Here is an 18811-nt window from a genome sequence, read left to right as displayed (position 1 = left end):
ATTACCCAAATACAGTTTCTAAAGGAACTGGGGATTCTTACAGTCTAATGACTGTCTCCTAGAGTTCATTTTTCACTTTTCAATAATTGGTTTTTCAGTTGCATTTGCATAGAGTACATGTAAAATTCCATAGCCCATTAAGTTAATCACAACATGAAGCTAATAAGCATGGACACGCAAAGACATACCTAAGCCCAGATCAATTTTTGAAGCGGTGATTTGAAGTTGCAGCAGAATAGCTACTCCTCAAGCCTGCCAATTTGATAGGTAAGAACGTGGTTTAAAGAATTGAAATCTACACTGAAATTTTACACTGCTGAGAATAGCCTGCAGTTATTCAACATGCTCTTCTTCTAAAGGGAAAATAAAACACTTTGAGGATTTTAAAAACACTTAAAGCAATTTAACCTGCAGTTCCCCATTTCACATTTCCTTTCTCTCCCTCTTCATCCAACAGCATCTCTCCTGCATCAGGCTAAGGGCATTAAGGAATGATGATAGATAGCATCTAGCTCTGCACAAGTGCTGCTCTAAACCACCATACTTACAACTACCCTTTCAACCAACACAGCTCTGAAGAACGTATCTATCTCTACCTCTATATCTCTCTCCTCAGGCTCCTTCAAATCACATAAACTGTCTTTCCAACCCCTCTAGCTTCGGGGCTACCCAAACACGTTGTGCAAGCTAGCCCCAAACCCTTCCTGCTTTTGGAAATCGAGGTTTCCATGGGAAGGTTTCTACTTTGCAGAACGGTTCTGTGATGACGGCTTCCCATCTGCCTGCCTGGAAAGCTTTGGCTTTGCTCAATCCTGTTCTTCAAAAAACAGGGTTTCATTCTGGAAAACCACGCCTGGAAAAAACATATTTTTCTGCTTTTGTTTTTCTCCATTTCCTCCACCACCAGTGAAAAGGTTTCATCCTGGTGCTGGATTTTTAAGCACATGTCCTTTCTCCCGTGTGAAAAAGGGATTTCCATTTTCTGGCAAGGTCTGTATGCAAGGACTTGAACAGAATAGATGATGTCAGAGCTTAAGAGCTTTCTGGATGATAGTTTTGTGTCTGTAGAGCTGCTCTCTTTTGAAGCTTAAGGATTTGAACTAAATTATGGGAACGTAGCCAGAGGCGGTTCGTTCAGTGCTGGCTTTAGAGGAGTGGGGGTTTGGTAAAATAAGAGAAATCATTGTTCTTCTCAACAGTAATATTAAAAGATGTGTATTTGAAGGCATTCCGCCTTTATTTAGACTGCTTGTAATTTTTTTCTGGTGATTTACATTATAAATAATGTATAATTCTGCATAATAGAAATGAAGAATTGAGGGTTTGTTGTTTTGTTTTTTGCTTAGGAGAAGTGCATCCCCTCTAAAGAAGAAAGTACCAACCCATTGACTTGAGTGCTCTGGCTGTTCCTAGGAGGTTCAGCAGGATTTGGCACAGATTTCCTTTTAATGCAATGGCTACTCTTTATTTCTCCACGCTTATTCAGATATGAAGCCTTAATTTTGTTGTTGTTGTTGTTTTTGTTAATCATGACATCACGGGTGGAAACAGGGCAAAGCAAGCAGCCCCAGAGGGAAATAAAAATCAATCCATGCTGCTCATTAAAAGGTAAACCGTCAATAATCTTTGTCAGGCCTTTTTATCTTGGGTTTTAGCACAGTGTGATCCCTAAGGCAGCATGTGGTATTGAGATTTAAAATGGCTCCTACTTTTCACATCTCCATCAGGAAGATTAACTCCTTCAACACAGGCTGAAATTACCCCCGATTCTAATCAGCAGATAAAAACGGAGCAGGATTAAAGGGATCATTTTGTAACAGCTTTTCTGTATCTGTGCTGACAGAGAAGGAAAGACCAACTGAACTTGATTGAAAAAGTATAAGTCAGAAATACCTCCATAGGTAGAGTCACCACAATGAAAACTGGGATCCAAGTCTGCCTGCTTCATAGTTTAAGCATTTATATCATTTTAAAAAGGAATATAATAAACATATGGATTTTCTCATTTTTTTTTTTATTTTTAAAAACATAAACAACTGGCTATCTAACATAGGCAAACACCATACAAGTTTATTTACCTAACTACCTGATACCAATATTAAAGATTCTCCTGTTGTCTTTTCTGGGAGTAGAGCCTCTCCCAGAACTTCGCAGCTTTTTAATTGGGGTGAACTCCCATCATATCATTAACACAGGTTAACTACCATAACAACTCATTTCAACAGGAGCAGCACTGTGCCATCCGTTTACCACATATGAACAACTCACTTGCCAAGGAAACATCTATGCTGTTGTCCTCCACAGTGCTTCAAGGAAACTAAGCCTGGATTCCAGCCACTCAGGACTTTTTGGAATAAGGATCTTGGTGCATAAAACACCTATGTAACACAGAGAAGTTTGTCTGAATGGTAGCATGCCATAGTCAATGCTTTTCATGCAAGTCTAGAAGAATCACGGCATACCCCAAGCTGGAAGGGACCCACAAAGATCAGAGCACAAGCCCCGGTTCCAAACAGAACCACCCAGTAATTAAACCATGACTGAGAACGGTTTAATTCTGTCAGAGAAGTGACTAAAGCCAGTACTGTGATGCCTGCTTCCCTTCCCCAAGCACGTGGGGAGAGCTGGCCTGCTTATTACTGACCTGCCGTTTGCGTGATAATCACATTGAATTGTCTAGAAACCCTGGCATCCTTAGCAGGTAGGTCAACAGAAGAAAAGGCAAACAAAACCATTTAGTTCTGAATTACAAAATACTTCAAGAAGATACAAGAAGCTGACGGTGTTTTATCATCTTCCTACATACAGGTTTTCTTCATGTGACGCTCGAACTCCAGTAGAAAAGTAGGATAAAAAATAAAGCCCATCATAAGCACACGAGCTTCTGATAGAAAAACTAGTTTTGCAACACACGTTTAAAGTGATCACACACACAAAAAAAAAACAAAAACCAGTAAGACAACAAAGGAATATAACATAGAAGAAGCCTTATATGAAGAACTGGATATTTATCAGATATCTTCCCTATTTGAAGCAAACAAACCAACCGAAGAAAACAGTAATATTAATCTATGGAGGTGTGCAATTAACTTAATCAACAGATTTTATTTTAGCTCATCAATCTGAATAGAGACCACTACATGTGCTGAATTATTTTGCTTGTTATGGGTAGATAACATCTTAGGATAACAATCTGCTCTATTTACAATGCTGAATAGGTTCTCATTTTCCTCCCTCCCTACCCTGTGACATGATTGTTGAAAAAGAAATGCAAAGTTTGACAATGGTTTGTTTAGGACTAGAAGGATCTAATTTAGAAATACCTGTAACCCCAGTGGACTCCAGGACCCCAGACAGCATGGTATCAAAAGCCTGGCTCTGAAAGCATTGTGAAGCAGGCATATGGGTGCCCCAGTTCATTTGGGAAAGGAAGAAGGCCAGCAATTAGATGATCTACCTTTCTGCAACATCTTCTGTAGACAAAAATGCCATTGGTCATCTCACGTGAGCTCCATCATCTGAAGTTGCCCAGCAAAAAGAAGTATTTTCAACTTTAAACTGCTGAACCACTTGAAGCTGGAGTTAATTTTCACCTCATGCTATGTCATTATCTGAAAATATTCAGTAGGAATCAACCACGGGCTGATCAAACAAGCAGACACCATCAGTCAGAAAAGGCTACCAACTGGAGCAGTCCAGAGGCACAGCGAGAAAAACAAAGAGATTACATGAAAAAAAAAAATAAAGTGAATAAGTCAAATACAGGAAAAAATATATACATGTTTTTTATGTAATCACCTTTTCCTTTCCATGTGGTCTCCCCGCAGCTGTGCAGGCAGCATAGAGCTGAGCCCTGTGATGGATCAAAGCAGAGATGTGCCACGTGGAGGAGAACATGGTGAGTCACTCCAGCAGGCACACACCTGCATCACATTTTGTAGCATTACACATCGTGTTTGGACAGAGTCTGAATTTAGATTAGCCAATACATAAATAAATACACACTGCTATTCAATTGAAATCAAAGCCTTTTTTTGCTGGAGCGACTTACATCAGATGAATTCTATCCCCACATACAGCAGTGTTTATGGAAAAGATCTGAGAGGAAATATGCAAGTATGAAGTCAGTGCACTACAACCATTTATTATAAGCAAGGAAAAAGGGAAAACTGAACAGAGCCCAATTCCCAGAATACTTGACACAGCTCAAAAGTACAAAGAAGAATTAGTTCCCTTAGCAAAAGCAGGCACTGAGCACATTTGATCAAACAGAAGTGCCATACAGGGCAAAGTGAGAAACTGTACACTCAGATGGACAGACAATTCCTCTCTTGCTAGCACTGTGGAATCCATTTGTTAATATGACACAGCAGCCTTTCAGTACCTAAAGAGAGCCTACAAACAGGAGGGGAATCAACTCTCTGAAAGGGTTGATAACTGCAGGACAAGGGAAAATGGTTTTAAGTTGATGGAGGGAAGATTTAGGTTGGATGTCAGGGGGAAGTTCTTTACAGAGAGAGTGGTGAGGTGCTGAACAGCTGCCCAGGGAGGTTGTGGATGCCTCGTCCCTGGACGTGTTCAAGACCAGGTTGGATGAGGCCCTGGGCAACCTGGGCTGGTATTAAATGGGGAGTTTGGTGGCACTGTATGTGGCAGGGGGTTGGAGATTCATGATCCTTGAGGTCCCTTCCAACCCTGGCCATTCTGTGATAGCAGTTTTGCTTGTAGTGCAGACCCCTCTGAATGTGCATTTCAAACAAAAAGCTGATACAGGCAAAGATTTCCATCTCTTAATGCAATCCACCATCCATCTCCGTCTGTGCTACCATTACAGAATGCAAGAATATGAGTGAGCAAATGAATATCTTAACTTTGGCATTTCAGATGAATTTTATGATGAAAATCATGCATCTCCGCCTGTGAGATTTCTGGAACACTTGCAGTACTCACAGCAAGTTATTCCACAAACTATCTATCAGGCCATATGCTTGCTGACTACAAGTCTGGGCAGGAAATGTCCAGTCAGAGCCACATCTCAAAGGAGGAAGCAGCAGCAGCCAACAGCATTCCCATAACTTATCTGCATTTGCAAATGCCACATTTGAGTTGGCAAATGAAGCATTGCAAGTGCAAATAGCTGTGAAGACATTTGTATGTAGCACTAAAGCTGATAGGTTGGGTGCTGTTTTTTTTTCTGTTTGACTTTAGTGAAGTTACCTAGTTGGTGGGAGAACAAAGCGACGCTCTTGGGACTATATGTATTATATATATATATTTAATACTTGTTAGATGGAAAAAGCCAGTTTATCCTCTAAATGCTCATTTTGCTTCATAGCTACTTAACACTGAGTGCACAATAATCACTTCTCCTCCAAACAATTACAAGCATAGCTTTCTAAGCAATATGTTCCTGGAAGTTTAAAGCACATATGTTTATAAACTTTAACTTGTTTTAATATATATGTACACGTTATACATATAAGCACATATAAAATGTGGTTGCTCCATAAAGCAATTTTATTCTCAACCTGATTTGAGAATTCAGTTCTGTACATTTATGCATTTGACTGTGTACAATGGCTCTATCGTATGCATGCAATTAGTAGATCACACAAGATGATATGTTTTCTAGTAGCAAATCAATACAAGTAGTCTAAGGCTGGGATAAATCAACACCAAGATGAAATATTATGATCTGGGCTTGCATTTACAGGATATAATTCCCATCTGATGAAACAGGGTTTGTGAAATGCATCTCTGTCACTTATCATTAACACTGACCAGCCATAACCCCAAGATTATGCTAATAGAAGACAGCATTCAATTAGAATACAGAGAGCTCTCTAATCAGAAGCCCACACATTCTGAGCAAAGTTTGAGATCTCTTTTTTCCCCCCTCCTCTACGCTTCTGCTTCGCAAAGATGAAGAAAATACTTCATTTTCATAAAATTAGGCAGGAGGAAAACATTTGAGCTTTCTGGTGCTAGCAGCACACACAGGACCTACAGATTCAGGAGGGCTTGGGACCGTTTGTGCTTTTTCCTGTTAAAAATGAGTACCCTTTGTGTTGTTCAGCAGTCAATATTGTATTCCCAGAGGAATCTGCCAGACCGTATCGATACAGCAAGTTTCCTCTTCACCTACAGGTTCACCTTCATCCTACCAAATAGGATCATCAATCTAATTAATCCACAGATGTATTTTAAACATGAAATGCACTTGAGCCACGCAAGGTTTTCTTTGTTGAACCTAAACTCTAAGGAATCTAAGGAGCACTCGTTTCCCAACACCTCCCTGACGGATACTTTTCGATTACCTCTGAGATGTCTGTGATGTGGGAATCCCCACACAAGGGGTCAATGCTGAGATGTGGGGCTTCTGCTTTGGGACAGAGTGATGCAAGCTCTGCAGCTGCACAGCAAGACAATGCTGGGACTTGCAAAAAAAAAAAAATAATAATAATAATAAAAAATATCAGCATGCCCCTTCTGAGCCCAAAGGAGGATTCATCTCTGGAGGGAGATTTTTCTAGGCATTATTTCCAAAACCTCTTTAGTTGCCAAAATAACCCACCTATTTTTCCAAAGGACTCTGCTTCCTGCAGCTGTGTCTCACCCCTGAAAGCAGTGGAAGTTTTTCAGCTCTCTGGGCTGAATATTTTCATTTTTGCAAGTTCTTACCAGGGGGTCTTGAGCTGCTCTCAAAGCAACCCCTAAAAACCTCTGAAGCTGTTCTGTAAGTGCAGGCCTGCATTTTTACACATCTCCCCAAGCAACGTTTTCACCAGTGCAACAAAACCCAGCTTACATTACAGCTGAAAGTGATGCACACACAAAAATAATGTAGATGTGGATAAACTTATTCCGGTTGCACCAAAAGAAAATACCAGTTTGTCCCACTGTTTCCTGGTATGGGTCTAAAGAGAGCAATGAGGCAGACTAATACGAAATACATTGATGTGCCTGGGATTTTAAAGTTCAATAAATAGGAAAAAATAATGACAAACTACTGTTTCCAGTACCTGATCCAACATGTAACAAGCTGCAGCACAAAACTTGCCTTTTTTTTTTTTTAAAGCATGTTTCAAAGTAAACACTTGTGACTGCTCCCTGTTTTATCCTCGCCTCCCACACTGCCATATGGCCACGGATGTCTCAGGCAGACATTATTCCAATAGCTCATTACTCACCATCTTGTGCTGAGGAAGAAAAGCTACAGTTAGTTTTGACAAAAACAGCAATTGCCTAAAAATGTTCAGCATCGCAGTCTTATGTCGTTCTGGGTGGTTTTATTCTGGTCCTAAGGATGAACATTAATGCTGCACGTAGTGATGGGTGAATCAGCACGTCTGCAACACAGCCCCAACGGTTTGCATTAGTTGAGGCTGTAGTACAGCATATTTTAATATGAAATAGAAACTTCTGATAGGAATTCAGCACGTCCAGCCTAACTAAAGCCAACATCCTCTCACATTGGTATCTTCATTCCTAAATATTGCACAAGAATAAGATTTCCTTCAACTCACACATTAGCTAGGATGGACGCGTTGCTGGTAGGAATATGGACTCCACTTGTGGCATGCAGCCTATGGGGTCTCTGCAGCCAGAGGAACATGCTAAAGGCTGAGGGGAACTCAGTTGCACAGAGCAACTGAGGCAGGTTTTGTGGTCATTAAATAATTCCCCTTGTGCACCAGGAATTTATTTCTTTATACAAAGAAAATGAATTTCTTCCTCCAAGGCAGCAGTAGGCTGCTACAACACCAACATGGTTTACCTTCCTGTGCGTGGAGGCCATGCTAACACTGTCAACCGAAGCTCAGGACTCAAGCAGGTCTTCAGACTGGCATAGCTACAACTTCTTTCACATTGCTTTTAAAGGCTGAGCAGCATTAGGGAAGAAAAGGCTGTGAGCAAGAAAGGACAGGGAAAAGACAAGAGAGCCCTGTCTCAGCTTTCTAGATGTTACCATTTTGCTACCCAGTCATCTTTTGCATAAGTAGATGTGGAACCAACTGTGGGTAATAGCAGACAGCAAACCCTCATCTCACAGTGAAGTGGTTCTGACCATAGAGGTGAGCATACACACCAAGCCATCTATGCATCTGTAATTTTCTCAAGTGTCAAATAAAGCACTTAATTAGGTATGAAGCGTGCTAATAGCACCAGGCCAGCCCTCTGCTAATCCAACCAGCTTGAACTACCTTTCACCTCTGATCTATCCTGCTTTGCCGTGACCCCAAACACATCAGTCCTTTTGCTGTAATATACCTGAGGGCTCTGCTTTTGGCACACATCAAAGTCTGCCAAGAGCCAGAAACACAATTTCCAGTCCTTTGGCATGCTCTATTGAACAACTCCTCCAGGAACATCTGGCTCATCAGATGGATATCTGGCAGGCCACCACTACATTATTGATGAAGAATGCCTGGATTTCATGTACAATGCTACATACTTAAAATATGTCATTATAAATATGCACACACACACACACATATATATATATTTTATATATATATATATATATATATATAAAAACGTGAAATCCACACTCATCTTCAGAGGGCAGAAGGCAAAGCAGCCAGGGAAATACAGATGCACCAATAGTGAACCAGTTCAAGCACAGCATATAGAGATGGCCACTCTTCTCTGCCAGATAAAAAAATTGGGATCCTTATACAGAAGATGGCAAAGGAATACAAAATGTCCTTATTTTTATAGCACTAAAAGATGCATCCTAAAGAAGACCTTCAAACCCGTAGAGAAAAGACTTAAAACAATTCAATATATATCCACTTTTGCACCAGAGGTATTTCCCTTGCTAATACCTAGGACTCAAAAATGTGTTTTGATCATGGTAGGCCCAGTCAGGCATTTGACTTCAAAGCACACTAAGCTAGAGCCTGCCCTCAGGTTAGATGCTCAGTGAAATTAAATACAGTACTTAATCAAAAGTTAATGCCTGCGACTTCTCAAAAGGTCAGCCTTCTTGTGCGTGCAAGTTTTCCAAGTCAATGGCTTCAGAAGGAAAGACTGCATTCCTCTTGCAATTGTCCCTGGCATGACTTTCAATCTGAATTAAGAGGTGGTATGTTTGTAGCATATGGGATGTCAGTCCTGCTCAAGAGTCATAGCAATTAGAAGAAGTTTCTTCTTCTTTCACTTTGTTTGAAGTCTTTTTTTTTTTTTTTTTGCTGTAGCAACACAGGATGAAAAATCGGGTAAACCTGATTGTTTATGAGGTTTAGAATTTTGTTCTTGGCTACTTTTAGGTCCAAAGTAATATTCTTCCCTGCAGAAGTAAACTAGGGGGATTCCCAGAGGTTGGATACTATGCAGGCTGCTGGAGTCCCAGCGATTGCTTTCTGAAGCATACAAAGGAATATCTCCAGTAAGGGAGATGGTGCCAAGAGAGAAAAGAAACCTCTTTGGCACACTCTTTGGCTTTCATCCGAAATAGAGAAACCTTCCCAAGTAGAGATCAATACCTGAAGGGAACCTACACCCAGGAGGGGAGTAAACTCTTCAAAAGGGCTGACAACAGCAGGACGAGGGGAAATGGATCCAAGTTGAAGGAGGGAAGATTGAGGTTGGATGTTAGGGGGAAGTTCTTTACTAGGAGAGTGGTTAGGCCCTGGAACGGGCTGCCCAGGGAGGTTGTGGATGCCCCGTCCTTGGACATGTTCAAGGCCAGGTTGGACGGGGTCCTGGGCAGCCTGATCTGAATGTGTATGTTTGGTGGCCCTGCTAGGCAGGGGGGTTGGAACTGCATGATCCTTGAGGTCCCTTCCAACCCGAGTGATTCTGTGTGATTCTGTGATAGAGATTGCTAAAATTTCCTGTAGAAAGGAAAGAAAAGCAAAATAATCAAGGTAGCTGTTGGAAAAGGCCTGGTTTGGCCAAGCCCCACAGGACTGCTAGTAAGCGTGGGAGCTTCTCCACGTTAAGTACCTTTCTCTATTAAAGCACCAATAATGGGCTTTTTTAGTGCAATCCATTTGAGGAATTAAGCATGCAAAATGCTCATAAAACATCAGAGTAGGGGGAACAAAAAAATCAAACTGATTTTCAAAAACAAAAACAGTTTGTGAGCAAGATACATTTCTATAAGCTGCTCTGCCCTTGCATTCCCTGCATGAGGGCACAGCAATAAGGCTTCAAGCTCTCAGATTCATTCTTACTCTCAAAATCTGCTTTATTTCCTGTACTACCAAGTGACGTGACCTATGTATCTCACCTCTTCTTCCCATCTTGGTATCATTGCAGCACTCTGAAATACCAGCAAAGGAAAGAATTCCTGTGGGAGCTGCAGAAGCAGAACTCTACAAATTGGATGACACTAAATACATAGGTTGGTACTAAACTCGTCTTTCACTTAATGGTTGTTCTTAGACTGGAAACTAGAAGAAGCCTTATTTGATGTGTATTAGATGCCATCACTACCCGTTTATCTTTTTAAGTTCGTTATATTCTTAAGATTACACTCCCACGTAGTAGAAGCTCAAAACATGATGCATTTATGCAATTCTGCAGTTCTCAAAGTGCTGAGGATAACGATCTAATACAACACCTGCTCAACAAAGCCAGCGGTCACAGGGTACAAGAGGCAGCTCTACAGGGTATAGGAACAGAAAGGACAGGATTCTGCTCAGCATGGCGTAAGGCTGAGAGTTCTTGCTGCCATCAGAAGGCTTTGCTGAATTTGAAAAGCTTTGCATAAACTCAGTTTCCAGGAGGTGCATTGTATGTGACTTTTTTAATTAGAAAATTTGACCTTTTTTTTTTAAACCAGAAAAAATATATATAAAACCTTGCTGTTCTCAATTATTTTCAGTACATTACAAGCATAAAAAGAAATCAATGAAGATGTTGAGGGCTTACTTTATTTTTTATTATTATTTTTTAAAAAATGCAGACAGCTAATAATCTTATAATAACTTCGGCTGTGCATTTTCCAGCTTTTCTTTTTTCAGTCACACACCAGCATTTTTATATGGTGCTTTTTGTACTATGAATTTTAATACAACTAGCAAAAGAATTGGGAAAGAAGCTAATTTTTCTATATGCCTCTGGCAAACAGGAAGAATTCAAGAATAAGTTAAGAGATATCTTTCTACCACTGAAAATTCATTTTCCATAACAAGACACTGTCATCTTCCTGAGGAGCCTGTAATTCCAAGATAAAGATGAAAAGATGTTGTTTTATCATAATGACAAGTATCTGCTTCCATATTTATTTTGTGCACCAACATCACCGTGCAGTTTGTATTGTCATGGTACATTGAAAAGTAGGAAAACATTTAGCTATTTCAATAGCAAGAGAATAAAGGATAAAGTACTGAGGGGAAATAGCACTGCACAATCATTTCCAAGTATCCCTAGGAAAATATTTGACCCACATAAAGCAAACAGAGAAGGGAGCTTGTTTCCTCACTACTGCTTTTTCCATTTTGCAGTGCCCAGACCATGCATTTTGAAGCTGTGAGCACCTACATTATCCTCCATCAGGCAGCTGACTACAAGAACAAAACAGGGATGGAAGCCACAAAACGGAGATGGGGAACCCACAAAAAACAGGCCAAAAATTAGTTGCTACTCCCAAGGGTACCGATGTGGTTGGTGGGTTCAGTGCCACGTGGCCAATGGTTCAGCAGCACTGGCACTAACGCAAGATAGCATTTTTGGGTGCAGCAAATGCTGCTTTGCACACCCTGGAGGGACATGTGGAATTTTGTCAGAAGACAAAACAATAGTGGGCAACTCCTCCTGGTAAATAGCTTAATCACTTCTCTGATAAAATGCAGAATGGCTGGCTTGGAAATGTCTTGCTCGCCCGTTACACTGTTATATACATGTCAGATAGCATTATGTTAGTGGCTTAACTTCCCCCTTGTTTATAAGCTACACTGAGGTTATCTTTTCACCTTCTTGTTTAAATAAATTCCGAATGTGTCAGTATCAGTGCCTCTACCACAGATTAATAGAATCAGTCAAAAGGATAGCTGACATTTTTGTTGCCATAGAAACTGGTCATGATGTTACACAGCTTGTCTAGTTCCCATTTGCCATATATCCAGCCAGCTACTGAACACAGTCCCCTTTTGTTTCACAAGGAATTACATTAAAATATTAAAATATAATTCCATCTTAGCTCAGTCCCCATTCTGTAGCAAAGAGGATTATAGAATATTAAGACACATCCTAAGGAAAGTGCAAAGTGTTGATAATATTGCTGTATGGTTTGTGTGCACTCCAGATTAAAAAGAAAAAAAAGAAACAGAAAACACAAGTGGAGTAATTTATCCCAGAGCCCTACATCCCAGTTATCCCCTAGTCAAGTATCTCCATCAGCCTCAAATAAACAGGCTTTTCCTCACTGAACCTCAAAGTGCATCTACTTCAAATGTGATCCTACACGACAAAAATAAAAATAAAGAGATATTAGTGAAGATATTTGTTAAAATGCCATCAACATTCTCCTGCATAATGAGTAACCTTCTCAGTGCTGCTGTCGGGCTTCCTCTCCACAGAGCCATCACAGCCTGGAGAGAAAGCCACTCACATAGAATTAAGACGAGAAGTTTCAGCACTTGGTGATGCAGTGTATGTGTACATTGTGCCAGAGGGCACTGTACACTTTGAGGAACCACAAAGCAACTCAAGCAAGAACAATATCTAAGGACTCCAAACTGTCACGGCTCTCTTCTACTTCTCCAAGAGGCACTAATCCTTATTATTTCAGAGGAGCCCATTTGCTGCTACAGGGATAAAGGTGAGAAACGGATTGCAGGCAGTTCATTTTCTCCTTTTTTAATAAACAAGGAAATCAAATCAGAGGGAGAGCTGAAGGAACTGAACTCTGAGCACCAGGTGCTACGCAAACATGCAGCAGCTCCTGCTCCACAGATTTCTTCCAAAGCAGAACAGCAGCTTTTGTGCACCGCTCATCACCCAGCAGCATCCAACATCACATTCTAGTTGCAGTTCACAGGTAAATTACACCACTCTTACCAAAATCCATACCAGGCACTGCAATAATCCCATCCCTCACCCAGTCCTCACAGAGGTCACTCAACACCATTGTATTGGACTTGGATACATGCCTCTCATTGCTGCGGCCAAGGGCACAAGCAGATTGTAAGACTGCACAGAAAACCCACAGGTTTTACACATTTTCAAGCATGGCCATGACGTGCAGTTTCTCAGGGCTTCCCATTTTCACAGCCATATGAGAAACTTGTGCAGAATTCCTATTTCACTTCCCCCACGAACGTGCAAGAAGCTGCTGACAGATGTCAGATATTAAACAAAAATTTTGCCCCGAGCAAAGCGCTGGGTGTGCAAGTCTACCTGTGGCGTGCCATGGCCTTTGACTCCAAAGATATTCAAGCTCAGCATCAGCCTTTTGTTCTCTCTGCAGTTCCTCACTGTGCTATATCTGAACACAGCGAGACCAAGTGCCTCTTGCAAGCAGCTTTTGGGGTGACCATAGGGGGTCCAGCAAAGCAGTGCTCGCAAGAAGCCCAGCAAGCTGGAATCCTTCCCAAGCTAACCCATAAGCCAAAGAGAAACACATCAGTATGAGATATTCCTCACAGAGAACCGGTGTCAGTTCATCCCAGCCCAGCCTGGAGTTATTCACGTTTTATAACTGTTACCCCATTATAGCTATCAAAATTCTCCTCTTGCATAAATCTGATGAGAACAGAGCTGGGAGGAAAGATGGGCACTGAGGTTTGTTGAACAGTGCAAGCTGCAGAAGAAGCTGCTTGTTGTCTTGAATTCCCTTGGTTTGACTATCAGGTTAATTTAGCATGGCTGGTTGCATCAGCACGTTGAGTTATGCAACGTAGCAAGCTGTCGCACTGTACAAAGCATGACGTATCATCTCACTGATGCATGAAATTAAAAAGATGTTGTTTCCTGGGTCACCCACAGATAAACCAAACTTGGTTTTCAGTCAGTCCCCTTTCAATTATATTTAAATCTTGCTAGATGAAGGAAAAATAGGAAGATTGTTCAGATACCTGCCGATGCTCTACTGATGGTAAGTGATACCATCTGGGTGTAAGCAGCATGGGCTTCTCCTTGCTGCTTCAGAACCAATTCTGAAGAAGCAGTTTTGATACTTGTTCTTTCCATCTAAGCAAGACAAGCCAGGAGCTCAGCAGCCCTTATGGGGCACCACAGGATGGCAGGACACTGTTGGGACTGTGACAACTCCATGCCTCCCTACATAGCTCCAATGATGGAGGCTCCAGAACCTGGCTCGGAATCTGACCAACCTCACAATAAGAAGGTATGCCATTTAGCTTTCCCCCTTTGCTCATGAAAACATATTTTAGCACTCTGGGGAGAAAATAAGCATTATTAAGTGTACATTCTTGTAGCAATGTCTACGGCAGGAAGTTGGGGCTCAGCCAAATAAGCCCCACAGAGCAGCAGCATAGGTATGCTGTAAAACTCAAAACACTTAGGAAAAGAGCAGCCCACTTTTGGTCACAGCATAAAAAATGGCTGCTGCAAGAGAGCATGACCTGGAAATTCAATAGCAAAGACAGAAGCAGCCACCAGAGGTTAAGAAAATCAGTAGGGCTATTGGAATAAGCCTTCTCACCTCTCGTCTGGATTTGGGGAGATCTCCCACACAGCAAGGTAACCAAGCTGTACTCAGCAAATAGAAAAGATCACACGTGCCTGTCCGTGTTCCATATAAAGACAAAAGCTTGACTCTGTAAGCTCTGCTGCTGGCTTCATGTGTGGCAGAAGCAGCCTGCAGACTTCAAAAAAAGTTTTGCAAGCCTGCAGTTGAGGGCAGTGCTGGATGTGGGGTTTTCATGCTGGACTTTTTTTCTCCTTGAAAGAAAGTAAGATGAAAGGAGTAAGCAAAGGGTTGGAAAAAGCAAAAATGAAGCTTTCTAGTTCCTTTAGTAGGCAAATCCTGCAATATCAGACTTTGCCCAGTACAGATAGTTGCCACAGAAGATTCGATAAACTCATGCATTACCTTCCTGGAACATAAATTATTCCCCCTAGGAAGGTAGACAAGAACTAAAACTTCTCTTTAAAAATTTATTGCTGTAATCATTTTTAAAGAGTTTCCAAACCTGCTGGGTTTTTCTTTGGGACGAAGGCTATGGGAATGTCGCCCAGTGATGAAGTCACCATGGCAACAACCTGTTGCTGGCCATAAAAATCAAAATGCTGTCTGTCACTGCAGGAACATAAATCAATAACTGCCAGAGTACCACAAAAGCCCGTTCCACCAGATCACATTTATCTGATTTGTTAATTAAAGCCATGCTGTTAAGGTCTGCACTTACAGTTGGAAATGTGGTTGCTCCCTGCAGGACGTAGGCCCCTGGAAGATCTGAGCATCACTTGGTCCCACAGAGCAGGCTGAAAGGGGATTCTAGTGGTCTGTGATTCAACATTTGCTGCTGCACCATAGAAATTAGGTCTCTGCCATCCATTTTTATGTGCAAGAACAGTAGGTCTTTATATCTAATCTCTAATACCTTGTTGTGAAAGTAGCTAAAGCTACTGAGGACTAAATGGAAACACTTAATGATGTAGTCATGATGTAGACATCAAACACAGCACACTGTATGTACCACAACTGTTTTCCCATTCTCATGCAAACCACTGCTCAAACCAGCACAGTGATCCTTCTCAAAGCCATGTTCTCTGTGACTTACATCAGGGTGCAATACATACACAAACTCCCCATCACACACACACACACAGAAACCTCTTAGCCCTCTAAGAAACATCAAGCTTGTCCACAAATCAGAAACCAAACAGCTCAGACATCCAGGTTATACGACTTGATATGAGTCACAGCAAATAGAAAGTCAGTAAATGTATACTTATATATATTGTTTTTCCCCTTCAGTAAGGGAACCTTTAAAGACAACAGAAGACAGAACACGAAGCTCTATGTATGGTTAAAACCACACCAGTGAAGGCAATCACAGGAGATGGTCTCATTCCTGAAATCTCTCCTGGATGAAGTTTCCTAGAGGTTTTAGAGAACCCCAAAACAGTTCCCAAAAGCAAAGACAATATGGGAGCTTGGCATCACCCCTGGGAACACCCCTAGTCCTCCTAGCAGGCGCTCCACTGATCATCAAGCATGTCTCACGTGGAGCACCAGAGGTTAATAAGTATGCAGAAGTCACATCTGCAGTGTAAACAAGCAGGAATCATTTGCATGAGCCGTGTATTTATAGCAAGAAGTTTCTATTATTAGAAACCCAATTAGGGCCTGAGATTCATACGCACAGTTCTAATCTACTTGAATGAAAAAAGATGCAAGCACGCCAAAGCAGAACTTATCCTCCTGTATTCATATAAATACAGGTCTCCAGCTGAATACAATTCTCAGCACAAAAAGGGAAGAAAAGAAGGACCAGGTTTAATGAGGCCAGCTGAAGAAATTAGTGTGGAAAGTCCTGAATTCCATCGGCAGCAATGCAATTCAGAGAAAAATTATGATGTCTTTACCATAACTGATAATCAAGAAAATAGATTAATGGCTTTTATAATAATACAAAGCAATAAAATATGCAGAAACCCATTAATATATCTATTATGCAAAAGGTTGTGAATCAGAAGCTTTTGTATTGTTGAAGCAAAAATGCTAAACAAGAAGTCCAGATTTCAATAAAAGACATAAGTAGCATTTAATCTGATGCAAGAGCTGTAATATGATAAAGCACACTCCTGTCTTTCAAGAAATTCCTTTATAATGGAACATCCCTCGTTTCAGTAACTTTAACTGAGATAAGAAAAACTCAATCAGACCGAGAGTCCACTTTAAGGAAATTTAATAACATGTTATTTCAAACAATGCTCATTTAGCTCTCTGCTAATACAAAAAGATACCACTCTGCATGTTACAGCGCTCATTTTCCTCCCTCATTAACACAAAATGACATTGAATTTTTGCTAATTTTAAGTATGGACCTCAAATTCAGCCACTTCACTTCTACAGTTTCCACGCTAATAAATGCATTATGAGAGTTTAGAATGAATTACTGGACAGAGTTTGACTTCCAACTAGGAATCTTATTAAAGCACCGCTTCAGGGAAAGGATTTTAAGGCAGCATGAATCGTTGTGGCAGCTTTTAACCAGTGGTGTGGCAATCCTCCCCCTCTTTCCTTTTCTCCCATCCAGTTTCAGATTAGGAAGGGGGGCATTGCGCAGCTTATGCAAAGCAAAGGACCCCAAACCCATCCCTGGCTCTCTTGGCACGCAGGGAAAACTGCCCCAGCTACACTGCTCCACTCCCAGAAGGGTTTTTTTCAGCACTGTCCCATTATTTCACACATGTGAGTGTGTTTTTCCCTCAGCACTGCTTATTCTCTCATTTCAGCAACCACGTGCTGGAAGCAAAACCGGCCCAAAGGATCAGTTGCGTTGGCTGACCCCAGTTGCCCACTGCAGGTCTGTCTGAGCCATCTCACAAATGCCAGGGGTGTTTGGACAGGAAAACATTTGGGAGAAGAAGTCATAGGTTCATCTTCAAACCTCATGATTTGCACGGCCAAATCTTGTCTTAAATTGGTAACAGCTTTCATGCTAATTGGTAGCATTTCCTTCAGGACACCTCCATTGCTTATACATCAGCACATATAAACCTGCTTTGTTTTCATTCTTGTTCCCTCTGCCAGCAAAAATAGACATGGGAATTGCTAGGGCTGCCCCTGGATTTGCTTTCATTTTCTCTACAAGCAGCTATTGAACCCATCCTTTCTGTGACACTCCCACCACCTTTGTCTGTACATTTTGGCAAGCGATCACCAAAATAACTGTAGTAAAAGTTAAACCACACAGCTGAGGAGCATGGAAACCATTTGGTGACATCTGCATCTACTTCCCTGGGGACACTGAACCACCACGGGGCGGTAAGGCAAAGCAGAAAGGAGCAGCACAACTAGAAACCAGAAGTAAACTCCATGTGCCACAACCCAAGGCCAATGCAAACACATGCTCTCCTTAGAAAACACATGATGAGAGTTATAACACATACAGAACAAAATAATCTGGAGGCTCTGTGGAGCAGGGTCGTCCAATTTCAGCAGTTTTAACCGCCACAGTATAGAATTTTGATCTTCACCTCCCAGCTTGGTGTCTCACTATGAAGATACCCCCAAATCACCACCAAACCTAGCCTAACTACAGGACAAGAAAACTATCTGTTTATTCTTGGGCTTAACTCTCAATATTCAAAAAGCACCTGAACTGCTGCTGATATAAATGCTTCTGTTGCAGAGCTGATCCACACAGGCACATAATGCAAACACTACCACAATTCCTCCAGATCAACAGAATCACACACCTCACCTTGTTTTCTCCATTTGTATTTCTGTATAATTATACCCTGCAAGAGTACGTAATCAAAGAAAAACATACCTTTTTCCACTGCAGTTGCTCCCCTTCTCAACCTTCAAAGTACTTAATTTAGTCAGAGAGAATAAGAAATATCTACTGCCCAAATATTGGGCAGCAACAGCTCAACATTTCTTCGGCCTCGCACACCCCAAATAAAACCACCAGGAACACCTGGGAAAACCCTTCCTCCCTAAAAACCCTTCCTCCCTAAAAGCTGGAAGCTGTTCCTCCCTCCCCACTTGAGCTGAACAGGTGTGGCTGAGCATTTGCAGCTGATGCAAACCCCTATTTTGCAAACCCTACATACTTCCCACAGCCCAAAATTACTCCCTACCCCCCTTCATCCCCAAAATGGTGGGGAAGGCTGGGGGTCGTTACATGCACATGGCTCCTTGCTTTGCTTGCCAAGGACA

General features: G+C 41.5%; 1 protein-coding gene across 1 annotated transcript in view; it reads right to left on the bottom strand.

Annotated features, from left to right (window-relative positions):
* Window positions 1–18521, bottom strand: part of DAB1 (DAB adaptor protein 1) — a 245280-nt gene extending 226759 nt beyond the window's left edge. The window contains exon 1 of the mRNA XM_048947036.1: window positions 18420–18521. The gene's annotated coding sequence lies outside the window, so the exon portion shown is untranslated. The remainder of the gene's footprint in view (window positions 1–18419) is intronic.
* Between the last annotated feature and the right edge of the window lie 290 nt (window positions 18522–18811).

Source organism: Lagopus muta, chromosome 5, assembly GCF_023343835.1.
Source record: "Lagopus muta isolate bLagMut1 chromosome 5, bLagMut1 primary, whole genome shotgun sequence".
NCBI lineage: Eukaryota > Metazoa > Chordata > Aves > Galliformes > Phasianidae > Lagopus > Lagopus muta.
The sequence above is the reverse complement of the archived record's forward strand: the minus strand, read 5'-3'. Positions and strand labels throughout refer to the sequence as shown.